General features: G+C 42.6%; 1 protein-coding gene across 2 annotated transcripts in view; it reads left to right on the forward strand.

Annotated features, from left to right (window-relative positions):
- Window positions 1–15,744, forward strand: part of EFCAB11 (EF-hand calcium binding domain 11) — a 123,822-nt gene that overhangs the window by 39,381 nt on the left and 68,697 nt on the right. Inside the window, exons 6-7 of one of the 2 annotated variants that reach the window (XR_008391805.1) lie at window positions 4,911–5,092; window positions 5,938–5,954. The exons of the other annotated variant lie outside the window; for it this stretch is intronic. The gene's annotated coding sequence lies outside the window, so the exon portion shown is untranslated. Of the gene's footprint in view, window positions 1–4,910; window positions 5,093–5,937; window positions 5,955–15,744 lie in introns of those variants that run through there. 2 annotated transcript variants of the gene reach the window in all.

A 15,744-nucleotide genomic window follows, 5' to 3' on the forward strand; every position in this document is an offset into this window, starting at 1 on the left:
TTTGCCGTCAGCCCTCTTCCGTCACTTCAGTGCAGGGTCTCGCCCCTCTCAGTGGACAGGCTACAGGCCCAACTCCTTGACTCAGAATTCAAGGGTGGCTGCCCTCGGCTCCTGGCCTCCTCCGCGCTTCTTCTACTTCTCTCCAACTGATGAACTAGTTCCCTGAACACATCACGCCCTTTTCCCACCTGGCCCCTGATAACTCCTTTCTGGGATGTACCTTCCACTGCACGTGGGAGGTCGGGTCCCCTCCTACTGCCCGTTCTGATCAGTCCATTACGCAGTGACCATCTGTCTTTTTAGCACCTGTGACGATAAGTGTTGCATTTCTCGTATCTCGCTGAGCACGGGCCGCCTGCCTTGCATCGCAGCCCAGCTCTTCCCGGTTCTGATCTGCTGCTCCAGGGTGTGCAGGGGTGGGGCCTAGACCCCACACGAACATCTGGAACACTGCTGTACACGCGAAAGTGCAGGTTCCCGTGCCCCCTGTGCATGTGTGAGTGTTGAAGTGTTAGTGGTAACTGTCATAAATCTCTCACATTGAACTCACTGAGTTAAGATCTCCCATTAATCCCCCAAACCTTCTTATTGGGAGCCCCACTTCACTGGAAAAGGACCGCATGCATTCACAGATTGCAGGGTGGGGAGTGGGGGGGGTGCGGGGCATTATTTGTAAGGATGGACACAACTCCTCAAGCCTGTCAGTAAGCCCTGTGCAAACTGGCTTGGCCTTTTTCCTGTCGAGAGGTACAGTTTATTTCTCTACTCTCTGAATCTTAGCTGACTTGTGTCTTACTTTGACCAAAGAATGTAGCTAAAAGTAGCATATCACCGTGCCTGAAGGCGATCTTGGGAATCTACCTCCTCCCCCCAGAGAGGGTCCCTTCTGACACAAAGCCTTTGACCCATCAGCTGCTGTGTGGTCCCACTGCGTGCACACTGGAGAGGAGGTCTGTTTGAGGTGCTTCTTGAACTGCAGTCAGTGCATTCTTCAAGTTTATATTTCTATTGAAATGGTCTTAAAAGTAGATAAGAAACTGTGATGATTTACACGCCTTAATACATTAACTCTGTTTTGTCTCTTACAATTTCCTGAACATAATCCAAAGCTAACATTGCTTTTTAAAATGCTAATATTTTCACAAGCCTAAGTTTTAAAAAACCTTGTGTTCTTGGTTTGCAAACAGCTGAAATTGCCTCTCCCTCTGTCTCCTACCCATTGTGTGGAAACAAGCTCTGTATTTGCCAAATAGCAAAACAGTCTTCACTTGACACTGTGTATTTCACTTCCGAGCTCCTGCTGCAGCCCCGTGACATTTTCTTGCATGGAGAATGACAATGGCGTCCAGAAGTATAGGTGTTATTTTGCCCCCCAAATGCATGAAGTTATAAAATGAAACTTCATTTCAGACAGAATGATGTTTGCTTTTATAAAAGTGGGGCTTTTTTTATGGTTCTGGGGCTGTACGAAATAAACTCATAAACAAAATAGAAACAGACTCACAGAGAACAGGCTGACAGCTGTGGGGAGAGGTTGGGGGGCTGGTGGAAAAGGTGAAGGGATTAAGCAAAGAAGAAAAATTCATGGTTACCGGAGGGGAAGAGGGGTGGGGGGGAGTGGAAGAGTGTGAAGGGGACAAATGACGATGGAAGGAGACTGGATTTGGGGTGGTGGACCCACAATGCAGTGTACAGGTAATGTGTTATAGAACTGTACCCCTGAAACCTATATAATTATATTAACCAATGTCACCCCAACAAGTTCAATAACATTTTTTTAAATGAAAATAAAACCTAATAGCTGTAGCAGGTCAGCTTGAAAGATGTGGAGTTTACCTTTAAGTTGGACAAAACAGCTTACAACAGATTTGGAAACTGTGCCAGTGTAATTGTGTTTAAATGATTCTTGAATTCGTTTTTGTTTTTTTAAGAGGTAGCTTTCCCCTTTAAATATGTATTCAGTAGAACAGAGTTGTTCAAATTCTAGGAGACGCATAGGAGCATCGGATTTGTGCACAGCGCAGACTCAGCCTGTTCATGGGCTTTTGCTCCTAACGACCGACTGAATGTGTTGTGTCTCCTTTTTCTGGCTGAGAGGAAGCCTCCCGTTTCCTAGGCATTTTACTCAGTGATATGTTCCCAGTGCATTTCACCTGGTACTATTTCTCAGACCACAAGAATACCTGCGGCAGACATACTGAGGAGCTCATATCAATTGCCGGAAAAGTACATGGTAATTTGGATAGAAAATAATGTAAGAGCTTTAAGAACAGAATATAATTAAATTAGTGCCTGGTGTAAAAATAGTGAAAGGGTTTATTTTTAGTTTTTAATGACTCAGATCAGTGTGATGAAAATATGTAAATTAAATGACAACATTCACTTCAGTGATCTCCGGGACTTCAGCTGGTCTCGGATGTTCATTCTGAGAATTCCATTTTCTTCTGCTCTCCCCTGCTTTTAAGTAAACACAGCGTTACAGGGTTTTGAATTTGATAAAATAGGGAATACATGGCTGCAGTCTTAGATTAGAAACCTGGAGATTCAGGACTTTTATTTTATTTTTCCCCTTCTTTTTAATATTTTATACAAGATAAATGCTAAAATATTCAACAGTTCAACAACTATATTAAAAATGTTTAATGTTTAAAAGTTATTTTTAAATGAAATTTTAAAATACACAAGGAGCATATTGCTGTCTTTCATAGACTTAATCTTTGTTTTATTGCAAATATTACAGACAAAATATTTAATATTCTTTGACATTGGTCGAATTGTTAGAAGTGCATGCAAAATATCTTTTAGTTGGTCATTAAGATACACATTGCTTTAGATACACGCATTTCCTTTTTCTTTTTTGTTAACAAGCAAGCAAGATATAACCAAAGACACTGAAATAGAGAACAGGTTGACAGTGACCAGAGGGGAGGGGGAGGGAATTTCAGGGGCAAAGGGGAAGGGTTTGCAGGAACTAGTATAAAGGACACGGGGACAAAAACTAAGGGGGGTGGAAATGGGAGGGAGGTGGGGAGCAGTGGGGGCGTGGGCTGGGATGGGAGTAAAAGACAGAAAACTGTATTTGAACAACAATTAAAATAAATAAGTTTTGCCCTGGCTGGTGTAGCTCAGTGGTTTGAGCGCAGGCCTGCGAACCAGAGGATTGCGGTTTGATTCCCAGTCAGGTCATATGCCTGGGTTGTAGGCCAGTTCCCAGTGGGTGACCCATGAGATGCAACCATACACTGATATTTCTCTCCCTCTCTCCTTCCCCTCTAAAGACAAATAAATTAAAAAAATCTTTTAAAATTTTTTAAAAAAGAGAGAGATTCAGGACTTTTACATTGAACAGGCACGCACTCATGTATCCATTCAGGAAATGTTATTGAGCACCTACTGTGTGCCTTGTATCTTTCTGGATGCTAGGGGCAGAGCCAAGAACAAAGCCAACAAGGTCCCTGCTGCCAAGGTCACAGTTCCGTTGTGAGAAGGCAGACAGTGACTGAGCAAACAGGCTAACTTCCAAGAGAGGCAAGGAGGGTAACCAGGTAAATGACGGAATGAGTGGACGGGCGGTTTTAGATGGGGGGATTAACATTTTGAGGGACATTTGAATAAGACCTAAATGATGAAAAGCTGCCTACCACCTGGCAGAAGAACCACCCAGAATGAGGAAAAGCAGTTGAAAGGCCCCGAATCAGATATGAGCGTGCCAGGATTGAGGAGCAAAAGGAAAGGCAGGATTGTAATGAGCAAGAGGAAGAGCTGAGGTGGGATTTTAAAGGTAGGCAGGGGTGTGATGATGCGTCGTTATTCATGGAGGCCCACCTGTATTATATTTATTATATTACTGTTATATTTTCTATATTTTGGTATAGTATATATTTTATATCACTTGTATACTTATATTGTATTAATATTATTTGTGTAACTCTCTATAAGGTTGCAAACCTTGTAAAAAGTAAGGTGAAGTTTAAAGAAAGGCATTAGAGTCCTCAAGACGTGTAGGTTTTTGGGCCACTCCCAGTGTCCACAGTCATGCCAGTGGCCAGTACCCTTGTTGGATCCCACCATCTTCCCTTGTTTGCTTCTAATTATCAGTTAAATGCAGCCCAACGGATTTTTTCCTGAGTCCGCACTGGGCCCAGGAACCTGGCGAGTCCGCAGGGCCGTTCTAGACAAAGGCGGCAGAAAGTGGGGCAGACTCCCATCAGAAAGCCGCTCTGCCGGGCTGGAGCTACTGTTTCAATCAGGGCTCAGCGCCCTTTGCTAACATCTTGTTTGCCCTTGTGCTACAGAGAGTAAAATGGTTTTAAGGACCAAACACAGAGTCTGAAGGCCAGTGAGTGTCAGTGTGATGTAGTCTTCAGTTGTTCCTCTTCGTGGGGGTCGCAAGGCATGAAGAAGTGACTTGGAGGTCTGTGTGTGCGTCAGGTCCAAGGGGTTTATCGTCTGAATACTCTCTTCTGGAAGAAGGAAGTTGTTAAACATTAGCAATTTACTAAAATATGTGAAAGTTTAAAAATACATATTTTTAAGTGAAGCAGTACCAACTGTTCTATGATTACAGTCATGTTTCAGGTGCCTGGTTTGGACAAGGGAATCAGTAAACAATACAGACTGTGTTTCTAAAGACCACACATAGTGATAATATACTGACTTAAAATTTCCACTGCATTTAAACTTTCTAGGATTTATAAGACACTGGAATGCATTACTACGAGCGCTTGTTGAATCTTCCTTCAGAGGTAATTAATAGAAAAGATGGTGTTATTTTTTAAAAAGGCAGTAGTTTAGGTTTTATTCTGGCAAGAGTAAGTTCTAAAAGCCTTTCCCTGGTTTGCTGCTGGAAATTCCACTTGGATGCTTGTTTTGCCTTATTCATCCTAATTCTCCCTGCTTCTGTGGTTTAGTAGCTTTTCCTCCTGTTCAGAAGAAAACCAAGCCAGTGCTACCTTAGCATCTACCTGCAGGCGCGGCCAGTGCCTCTTCCTCCGGCCCCCGTTCCCCGGGGGTGTGGACAGAGCTGACGGGGCCTGATGGTGACGGCCACTGCTCTCATGGCTTCGTCAGCTCTGCTGTTTCTCTTGTGGAGGTGGGTTGTGGTATGTTAGTGTGTGTATGTGAAGTATTCGAGGCAGGAAAAGAAATCCATACAGGCTCCTCCCAGGTGGAGAAACAAAGAAGCCCATTGCGAACAGGGCTGAATCGCCCCGGGCAGCCCTGCCTGCGGGCCTTTGCCCTTCCTCTGCCCCAGAGGGAGTCACTAGCTCGAATTTCTCCAATCACTCACGCGTGTCTTTATGTTTTATGACACAGATTTATGTTTGTTAAATAATATATCGCTTTGTATTGTATATTTTTAAACCTCACAGAACTGCAAATCGCTTTTTCTCCTATCACTCTGTGTTTTAAGACAGCCCTGTTAATAATACACGTATCTTTCCCTGCTGGAGAGTGTTCTGTCGGGGGCTCAGGGGGGCACGGTATCTAGCACCCTCTTTTCGCATCTAGAATAAATTGAGACATAGATCCGAGGCGTGTTAGAGATCACTGGATAAAAATACCAGCTGTGTTTGTGCGGTGGCTCTCTGGAGGGGCGGGCTTGCTAGAACGCAGCCAGAACTGCATAGGTTTACCCTTCCAGTCCCAGGTCATGTTGTAGCTTGGGACCCCCCCGCTGCCACCATGAGGGCCGCCGTGTGGCGTGGTGGGGCGGAGTGTGCAGAGGAGGGGGTCGGCATGCCAGTTAGATGAGGCACCTGTGACTGGGGCTACTGGAGGGAGGCTGGGAATGTTACTCCAGAAGGGGTTCCTCTGCATGGAAACATAGACAAGGAAAAGGAAGGTTTTTCCCAGAACATCTTTTTCCATTATGTGAACATCCTGTAATTTAAATATTCATTCTCCCATGGATGGACCGCTCTGCTGTTATTGCAGGTGGGGCTGCAGTGGACGTGCAGGTCCCCCACTGGGAGGGCTCCGGCAGGGCCCAGACACCCGGGCGCCGGACCTCAGGCTCCTGGCTCTGCACGGCTGCAGCCGGACTGGCCTCTGAGTCCTTCACCTTCTCCCTTGTCGGTGATTAGTTCCTTGCTGTCCTGTTCTCATCAACACTTGGGGTTAAACTCCAGTTTTTGCCAATCTGCTGGGTGTGAAATGGCATCTTATTATAGTTTTAATTTCTCTGATGACTAGTAAAGTCTGGCATCATGTGTTAGCCATTTGGTTATTCATGTTATTGGCCCACATAAAAATATTGAGTTATTTTATATTGGTTTATAGGGGTTCTTTACATACTCTGGATACTAATTCTTTCTCTTGTATGAGCCACACAAATCTTTACCTCTTAGTGGCTTGTCTTTTTCTTTTTTTAAAATGGGGTACTTTTTAATAAAAATCTGGTACGCACACCTGATTTGGGCATCTCATTTGGCATTATATACTTGTATGTGTATATTTCCCCTCACCCCAAGAATAGAGGAGACTTCAAAAAAGAGAAAATGTAAGACTCTTTGACGAGTGCAAAGTCTAACCTTATGGAGAGAATGTGTAAAGTATCACTTGAGCAGACTAGTAGGTCCTCTTTTGTGACTTTTCTGTCTGTTGGAATGTTAATATTACCTTTGAACTACTACTGTATTATGTTAGGCAGTTCGAACAATATTTCTGCAAGATTTACCTTCTCAAATTCTTTGATGCGATAGAATTTAATGCTTAATCTCCGAATCCTAATGCTTAAATTACGAGGTTTTGCCTCCGTGTAGTGACGTGAAAAGGCTGCGCCACAGAACACTTCTGACCCACCTGAAGTCAGACTTATCTCCCACCTGGAAACTCTCCTATGCCTGACAAAACTTTGCATTTTAACTCATCACAGGGTGGCGCTGTACTGATGCTCCATTCTCTGCTCAGAGCTGCGGACACTGTTATCATCGAAAGGCCCTCGAGTCCTAAATTATGTGTGTGAGAAAATAGCATCATGATTTCACTAATTATTGATGAGAATAGTACATTACAGGGGTATGGACTTTTACCCCCCAAAAAACCAAGATCCTTAGACAGCACTTGGTACAGTCTCTTATTTTACACGTGTGAGGTTAAGTGACCTACCCAGGGATCACACACCTGGGCGGACACAGATCAAGAGTGAGATCCGGGTCTCAGCCTTGTCACCGTGTGCTTTGTGCTGCCACAGTGTCTTAGTCCATTTGGGCCTCTGTAACGGAGACCCGCAGGCTCCGTGGCTGGAGCAGCAGGAATTGATTTCTCACATATCGGGAGGCTGGAAAGTCTAAGAGCCCAGAGGGCGTGTTCAGTGAGGGCCCGCTCCCTGGTACGTGGACAGCCCTCATCTCGCTGTGTTCTCACCTTGAGGAGGAGGCGGAGGAGGAGCTCTCTGGGCTCCACTTTATGAATAAGGGCACTGAGCACCCCCAGAGGCTCCCCCTCCAAGTCCTATCACATAGTAGGTTCAACATAGGAGTTTAGGGGGAACACAAACATTCAGTCTAAGGCCATGGATTATAGGTCATGGCGTTATTCTGTTTGTCTAATGGTGTATATTTTTACAGCTAGATATCTTTGACTGAGAAGTTTCAGTATTCTGGGCTTTTCGTCGCTGGAAGCTTTTTAGATATTTATTTTAATACTGAAGGAACTGTTTATTGTGCTTCCTTAAATTAGCTTTATGGAAGTGATGTACCCCATTTTCCTTCCTTATTCTCTACTGATGTTTACGTGCTAGTTTTTCCTGTAGGTTTTATAGATAAATTAAATGGTATGATAAATTATTCCAAAATGGCATATTAACAGTTTACATAAATTAAAACTATGCTATGATAGTTTGAGTCAGATGGGAAAAACATGTAAATTTGTAAATGTGTGTAGTTAATTTTTTAAATAGTTTTTTTTCATTCATGGCTATTGTTTATTTAAGTCAATGTTTTTAACATTACAATGAGTTCATTTAATCCAAGAATTAAAATATGACCACAAACTCATGTAAACCACAAACTCCTCTTTTCTATCTTCCTGCTTTCCTACCTTGGGAGTCACTGTCTGGAGTTAAGTGATTATTATTTTCCTGCTTTAAAAGTACATCCATACATACAAACATACATACAGACATGTATATACACACACATGTTCTTATGTACTTTCCTAATGTATAATCTTCCTCCTTTTAAAACTATGTAAATGACTGCCAAATGTATGTAGTCTTTTGGGACTTACTTTTTTCACTCAATATGTTTCCAGTATTTATCCTTGTTTTGTATATAGCTATAATTCACTCATTTTAAGTGTGTACAGCGTTCCATTTTATGACATTACCGCAACTTATCTATTCTGTTGATAAGCATTTGGTTTTTTTCTCCCCGATTCTGTTTGCTTTTGCTGTTGAGAATAATACTGCCCGAACAGCCTTGTATTCTTACTCCTGGTGCCCAGGTGTAGGTGTCTCTCTTGCTCAGGTACTTAGGAGTAGAATTCCTGGGTTACAATGGAAGCAAATGTTCACGCAGGGCCAAAATGTCTTACTGCCACGTGGCGTTTCCAGTCATTTGTATCAGTTTACACACCCGACGACCTGTGTGGGACAGCCCTGACCCTTGATCCTGGAGCTCTTCTTGCGTGAAGCCACCGAACCAAAGTTCCAGTGCAGGGACGGACCCGCCCATGACCTTGGGGCAAACGTGGCTTTGGGATGCGAACCTCGGCCAGCTCTTTGGGTTTGAGCCACCCAAGAACCGGGCTGGCCACACTCTGTTTTTAACTCACTGCCTTTGAGGTAGTTTTGGTTTAGTGTCTGACCCAGCATTTTTGGTTTTTGTTTTTGTTTTTTCCCAGTGGGTGTATTGATCTGACAATCCAAAAACAGAAAGCCACATTTCTCAAACTTTTCTTTCTAAATTCTCTTTCCCAGGTATTGATTTATTGGGCAGAACAATGGATTTGTTAAGTGTTGGTGAAGACTAGCCATTCGTCAGTAAGCAATGTAGAGAGGACGTAAAATGAGGGATACGTTTCTCAGGGTTAGCGGCTGGCATTTTCACTGTGTCCTGGTGCTGTGTGAAGGATGTGCCCGATCATCTGACCACGGACTGCTCCCTGGAACATCAGTTAGGTGTACGCTAAATATGTATTTTCTTGTGACATAAAGCATATTATCTAGAAATAGTGATATAATTTAACGGACATGCCACCGAATCTCAACTTTTAAATTTCATACATTTTTCTAAAGATTTTATTTATTTATCTTTAGAGGGGAAGGGAAGGAGAGGGGAAGGGAAACATCAATGTATGGTTACCTCTCCTGTGTTCCCTGCTGGGAACTGGCCTGCAACCCAGGCATGTGCCCTGACTAGGAATTGAACCACAATCCTTTGGTTCGCAGGCCTACACTCAATCCACTGAGCTACACCAGCCAGGGCAAATTTCATACAGTTTTTATGAGAAGACACAATGCCATATTTTTTTCTTGTTATCAAAGTACTATATCTAAAAATCACTTTTCCTGAACTTGCCTTCAAGATGTATTTCAGTACATTTTTTGTATATTTATACCTAATATAAAGTAATTAACTGTGTCTGAGTGTGTTGATGTGTCCCCGAGGCCACCACCAGCTTTGATGATTCCACCAGCTTTGATGATTCACCGGAAGGACTCGACCTGTAATTGTACTCATGGCTACGATTTGTTACAGTGAAAGGATACGAAGCCAAATTAGCCAGGGGAGAGCACGCGGCGCGGTCCGCGGAAACCGGGTGCAGACTTCCGAGGGGCCTCTGGCAGCGCAGTCCCTCGGAACGGGCCTGGCTCCCCCCACAGCAAGTTGTCACAACACACGTGAAACGTTGCCAGTCAGGGAAGCTGCTGGAGACGCAGCGCCCAGCGTTTTATGGTGGGACGATCGTGAGGGCGGTCTCTCTGCCCAACCTCCCGGACGTGTGGAAGGAAAGCGTGCACAACATAAAGTGTTGTTGCCCACAGGAGTCCGTTCTGAAGGGTGAACGTTGGTGGGAAACTTCTGGAAGTTCCCAAGTTCCCAGCTGCCAGCCAAGGACTGTCCTTGTAAGCAGGATAGTCGTCCGGCCTGGTATGCGGACTCTTTTCTGCACTTGAAGTTGCGGCTGAAGTTTTTAAAGCACTTCCTGTGTGTCAAGCACCGTTCTTCTTTTATTTCATCCTCACAACAACCGTTTCATGGATGAAGCACTGAGACAGAGAGGTTAAGAGACTTGTCTAAGGCAGCACAGCTAATAATACATAGTAAACCAGGATTCTAACTCAGGCTTCAGAAACTATGACTTATCCAGTGCTTTATTAGTGTTTTTATTTCTTTTTTTTATTTTGTCCTACTTTATGGCTAAGATGTTTCATACATTTCCATAACATTGTGATGTTTCGTGGGTCTTAACTGTCAAGTTTAGGAAACTGTTCTAATTACCAAATACAAACCCTTCCTGATCTCATAGGCCTTTCTCCGCTGCTCCCGGGTCAGCAGGTCTGAGTCGTTCACTTCCATCTTTCCACAGGAGGGTTGCCTGGTCTTTGACCGCAGGTCAGTGCCACTGTCCCTTCTACACCTCCTGTCGGGCTCTTGGCGATGCCACGGCTAGACCTGCAGACAGAGCCGGTGTCACGGCACCTTGGTCTATAAACAGAGACAGGACAGCATCTTCTGTTGTACTTCCTTTCTTGTAGTTCTCGTCACTGTGTTAGCCGTATTGTCTACCCCAGTGTCTCGGGCAGTGACTTAGGGACTGGAATTTAAATGCCTCTTGGATGACCATCTGGGAGGTAGATGGTAACAACAATAATATAGCTGGTAGAGCTGGCCTTTCCGTTAGTGCGTCTCAGATTTCTTTCCCGAAATGAAGAGACCAACTCTTTGCTATATCCCGTCCCAAGAAATCACATTATAGCTTTAAGAGAAGTTTGGGTGTTAACACCTGGGCTGAAATATGACACAGATGTTCAGTGTCTTACTGTAATACTATTTCACTGTTCGTAGTCACCTGCTTCCATCCCTGCCTAGGCTCGCCCTGTTCCACACCACCTGTTCCTGAGAATATATTTACAGTCTGTTGTCTTTTTTAAATGGATGGTACACAGGTTAGAAAAAGATCGATTTTTGCCAGCGTCATTCAGTAAATATCTTTAGGAGTCCTTGTTATTTTATGTTTAGTGTTATTTTATTTCAGTGGACTATGTAATACTGTTTTTACTTGAATACCATGTAAGGAGTCACACTATATGACTGAAGTATGATACTTCTTTAAATGTTCATGGATGGGAAACAAGGTCTTTTTAACTGAAATGAACTGCAAAACTTTCAAACTGCTGCACGATAACGAATGTCTTTGCATTTCTGTAGGCTCAGAAAGCTTACGTCTCTCATCAAGCTTAGCTGTCCCCGGGTGTCTAGCTGTTGAAGACATTTGCCTCCTTCTATTCTGGGCCCTTCCATTTGTGTTCCCTGTTTAGGCGTTGCCTCATTAGAGAGGCCCTTCCCTTCCACAGTGACTTCACCGACCTGCCCTCACCCAGCAGCAAATCTCTGCCCCCATCATTCGTGGCGCCCACCTGTCTCTGAGACGGGCCTTTGTCTGTGTTTGCTTGTCTGTTCCACATCACACGTGACTCTCAGCTCCATGGGAGCAGTGATGTTATCTGTCTTTTTTTTTTAAATTTTTAAAGACTTTATTTATTTATTTTTAGAGAGAGGAGAAGGGAGGGAGGAACAGAGGCAGAGAAACATCAGCAGTTGCCTCTGACTGGGAATCGAACTGGCGATTCTCTGGTTCGCAGGCCAGCACTCAGTCCACTGAGCCACACCAGCCAGGACATGTTTGTCTTGTTTACCCATGGATGTTGAGGTCAGCACAAAGCATGCGGTCGTTTAGTTCTTGTTGAATGAATTAATGAATTAATGTACTAAAGACTGTCAGAAAAATAAGTTACGTTAGAATTAGTATTTGATTTTTATCATTTTAAGTGTATCAGATTTTCTTTGGGTCTCTTGAAGAGGGTATCTCATGGAAAAGTAATTCCACACTTTACCTGGTTGCCTGTGGATGGACAGTTAGGTTGTTTTAAGTTGTCTGTGCCTTTCTGTTTGCACACTTGTGCAAGAACTTCTCCAGGACAGTGCTTCACCATCGTTTTCTCTGTGTTGCCCCCATGGACGGGGGCGGGGCAAAAGCAGGTGTACAGCTGTGAGCACGTGAAACATGTTTCCTTTTGTATTATTATTAATTATTCCTTGTTTTATTTTTCCATACGAACAGCTGTAAACCCACTTTTCACCCCATGCCGCAGAATGAGATTATTTATAAGGTGCATTTCTGCTGACAGACAAGTTGGTATTTATTGGCTAAGAGCAAACCGCCTGCCTGCCGGAGACTCGGGGGCTCGGTCCCCTGCCCCACCTGGACATCGGCCGAGGCAGGGGTTCCGGAGGCGTGTTCGAGGGCAGCGGTCCTCGTGTTTCCCTGAGAGGGAAATGCGCTTCCTCGTGCATTCTTAGATCGATAGCGAAAGCTTTTCAAAGTAAGTTTAGATGGCTGCATAGCATATAATTTCCAATGTATTATAAATATTGACATTTAAAAACCAAACTGTGATATTACTCTTAAATATATCCAGTGGAATCTAAATACCACAGTGATTTGATACCATTTTTTCTTTCAAAAAATGTGTGAACAAGCATTTAAAGTGATATGAACAAATTCTTCTTTAACAATTTGAAATTTTACATTCTTCCTTTTTGAACTCATACTTCTATTTTTCTCCCATCACCAAATTTCATCCTAATGTAATATATATATTTTTTATCTTTTGGCTTTCACTGGCGGTATTTTAAAATTAGGTTTATTAAGTTATGATTTACATATTGTAGAATTCTCCACTAGTAGCTGTACAGTCATATGAGTTCGGCAGGTGTATGTAGTATGTAGCCAGTACCACAGTCAGCACGTAAAATATTTCTGTGCCTTGTGGTTCCCTCCCTCTACTCGAGTCTCCGGCTCCACCAAGCCCATCTCTGTCCCCATGTTCATTGTCTTTTGCAGAATGTCAGGTAAATGGAATCGTACAGCTCATAGTCTTTGGCAGCTGGCTTCTTTCACTTCATGTAATGTTTGACATTCATTGGTCCCTTCCCATTGCTGAGTTGTGTCTACTGCCCAGGTGCACCGTGGTTTGCTTAGCCATTCCCCAGATGATGGACATTTGTGTTTTCTTCCAGGTTAGGACAATTATGAATGATGCTGCTACAGACATTTGAGTTCAGTTTCTCGTTTGGGTATTTGTCTTCATTTCTTTTGGGTTAATAAGTGAGATTTCTGGGTCACGTGATAGGTGTTTTAATTTTGTATGAAACTGGCAAGCTTTTTTTTTTTGAAGTGTCTGCATCATTTTTTACAAAATAGAAGACTATTTCTCGTTGTTGCTGGCACTTGCTGTTGTTAATATTTTTGTTTGTAGCCATTTCTGATAGGTGTATAGTGGTATCTCATTGTGCTTTTAATTTGCATTTCCCTAATAACTGACTTAAACAGTTGTTTCTGTCCTTGTTTGCTACCCATACCTCTTGTAATGAAGCATATGTTCCATCTTTGATGTATTCTGTATTCCTCACCGAGGACACTTTTTTATTGCTTTAGAGAAAGGAGGGGGTGGGGAAAAAGAGACAGAGAGAGACACCAAATGATTGCCTTCTCGTGTGCACCCAGTGGGGCGTCAAACCCACAACCCGGGCATGTGCCCTGACTGGGAATTGAACCTGTAGCCTTTCAGTCTACAGAGTGGTGCTCCAACCCGCTGAACCACACAGGCCAGAGATCTGTATCTATCTCTATAATCTATTTTTAAGTACTGGGTTATAAGAAGAGTTTTATCTATTCTAGATACAAGTTTCAGTCTGTAACTTGTATTTTCATTTTCTTAGCACTTTCTTTTAGAGACAGAAGTTTTTAAAATTTTGGTGACTATTTTTATTGATTCATGGTTATTTGCCTTATTTTAGAAATCTGCCAACACTAGTATGATGGTTAATTTTATGTGTGAACTTGGCCAGGCCATGGTACTCAGCTTTCAATCAAACAGCCGTCTTAGATGTTGCTGTGACAATATTTTTAACACAAAATTGACATTTGAATTAGTAGACTTTGAGTAAATTCAATTACCCTCCATAATGTGGGTTGGCCTCATCTAATCAGTGAAAGGTCTTGGGACTGAGGGCCCCCCAGGAAGAAGGAATTTTGCCTCTAGACTGCCTTTGAACTTGATAGACTGTAATATCAATTCTTCCCTGGACTCTGTTGTTTTCCATTGGTCTACTTGTCCATCCTTGAGCCCACACCACAGTCTCTTAGTTATATGGCTTTATAATATGTCTTGATATCTAGTAGTATAAGTCCTAGGGCTCTATAATTTCTTCGGAATTTTCTTGGCTCTTTTTAATTTGTTGCACTTCCTTGTAAGTTTTTGACTTTACATTCTGAACCACTGTATTCTACTGCCCTATGAGTAATGCTAGTTTTCATTCTAATGCAGTAGTCAAGATTACCAGGCCACCTAACTCTCAAGTCTGAGCTCTTCACTAAACTACCCGCCTCTCTATCAAAGTGATAAGGGTTTATAGGTAGACATTCGTTTCTGTCATTTGTTTTCTTTTAAGTAATTAACACTTAGTTTTTACATTTTACTATTTAGTTTCCATTGTTATTTTTCAACTTCTTATAAGCCACCTTTGAAAGAAAAGAGAAGCGAAAGCAAATTCTCAGTTTAGGATCAATTTGAAATATGGTAAAAACTTTTGAATGTGAGATCAATTAACTTGGCCCCTTCGTCTGGCTCTGCAGTCCAGCGTCCAGGAGGGAGGAGTCGTACAATAAACATTGAGAAAGCTATACTAGCAAATTTAGAATAAATAGAAACTGAAAGTTATTAGTAGGTCAGATGTACTAACATGTACCTTTACACATCTCTGACATTTCTGATAGAACAACTTTTTTCCAGAGAGTTTATATATAATGAATTTTTTTAATCCCTGTGTTATAATAGAGGAAAAATCATCACTTTTCTTTGGTTATAATTAGAAAAGCAAGACTGCGTAAGGTCAGGGTCAGGGTAGGTCAAGCTGACTGTGAGGTAGCCGTGCCTGAGGGAAATCGTCGTCTGAGCCAGCAGCAAGCGGGACTGGAGCCTGGAGACCAGCGGTGGGGGTTAGCCCAGAAATTTTGTTCAGTAAAGGCGGAGAGTGCTCTGTGTCTTTTCCAAAACTATTTGTTCAAACATGGATTGATGTATAAAACTGTGGTGTGTATTTGTAAGTAACTGAGGTACTTTTTGTTTGTTTTAGTTGCATGTTTTTTTTGTGGGAACTTTTGTTTCTGGCATCGTACTGTAGGTAAATAAATGCCTTGTAATTCATTGAAAAGTAGACAGATTTAAGTTGAGTAAGTGAAGTGGTTTTGCAGGATTATACTATAGTTAATATTATAATCACTCAATTAAACAAGTGAGATGAAAAAGAGAGCCGGACTGGTGTCACGATATGGAAAGAAACCAACGTCGGGAACAGCAGAAGTGATAAAAGAATAATAATAGGAAGTGACCTAAATTTCATAGAAAAAGAGGTGTCTTTTTAATGCCTTGAAATATAAATGAAAGAAGACAAAGATAGTAGATGAAAAAGAAAAATAATTGTCTGTTAGAGTCATCCACCAGAGGTTAAC

The sequence above is a fragment of the Artibeus jamaicensis genome, unplaced genomic scaffold, assembly GCF_021234435.1.
Source record: "Artibeus jamaicensis isolate MK-2021 breed Jamaican fruit bat unplaced genomic scaffold, CSHL_Jam_final contig_444, whole genome shotgun sequence".
NCBI classification, from domain to species: Eukaryota; Metazoa; Chordata; class Mammalia; order Chiroptera; family Phyllostomidae; genus Artibeus; species Artibeus jamaicensis.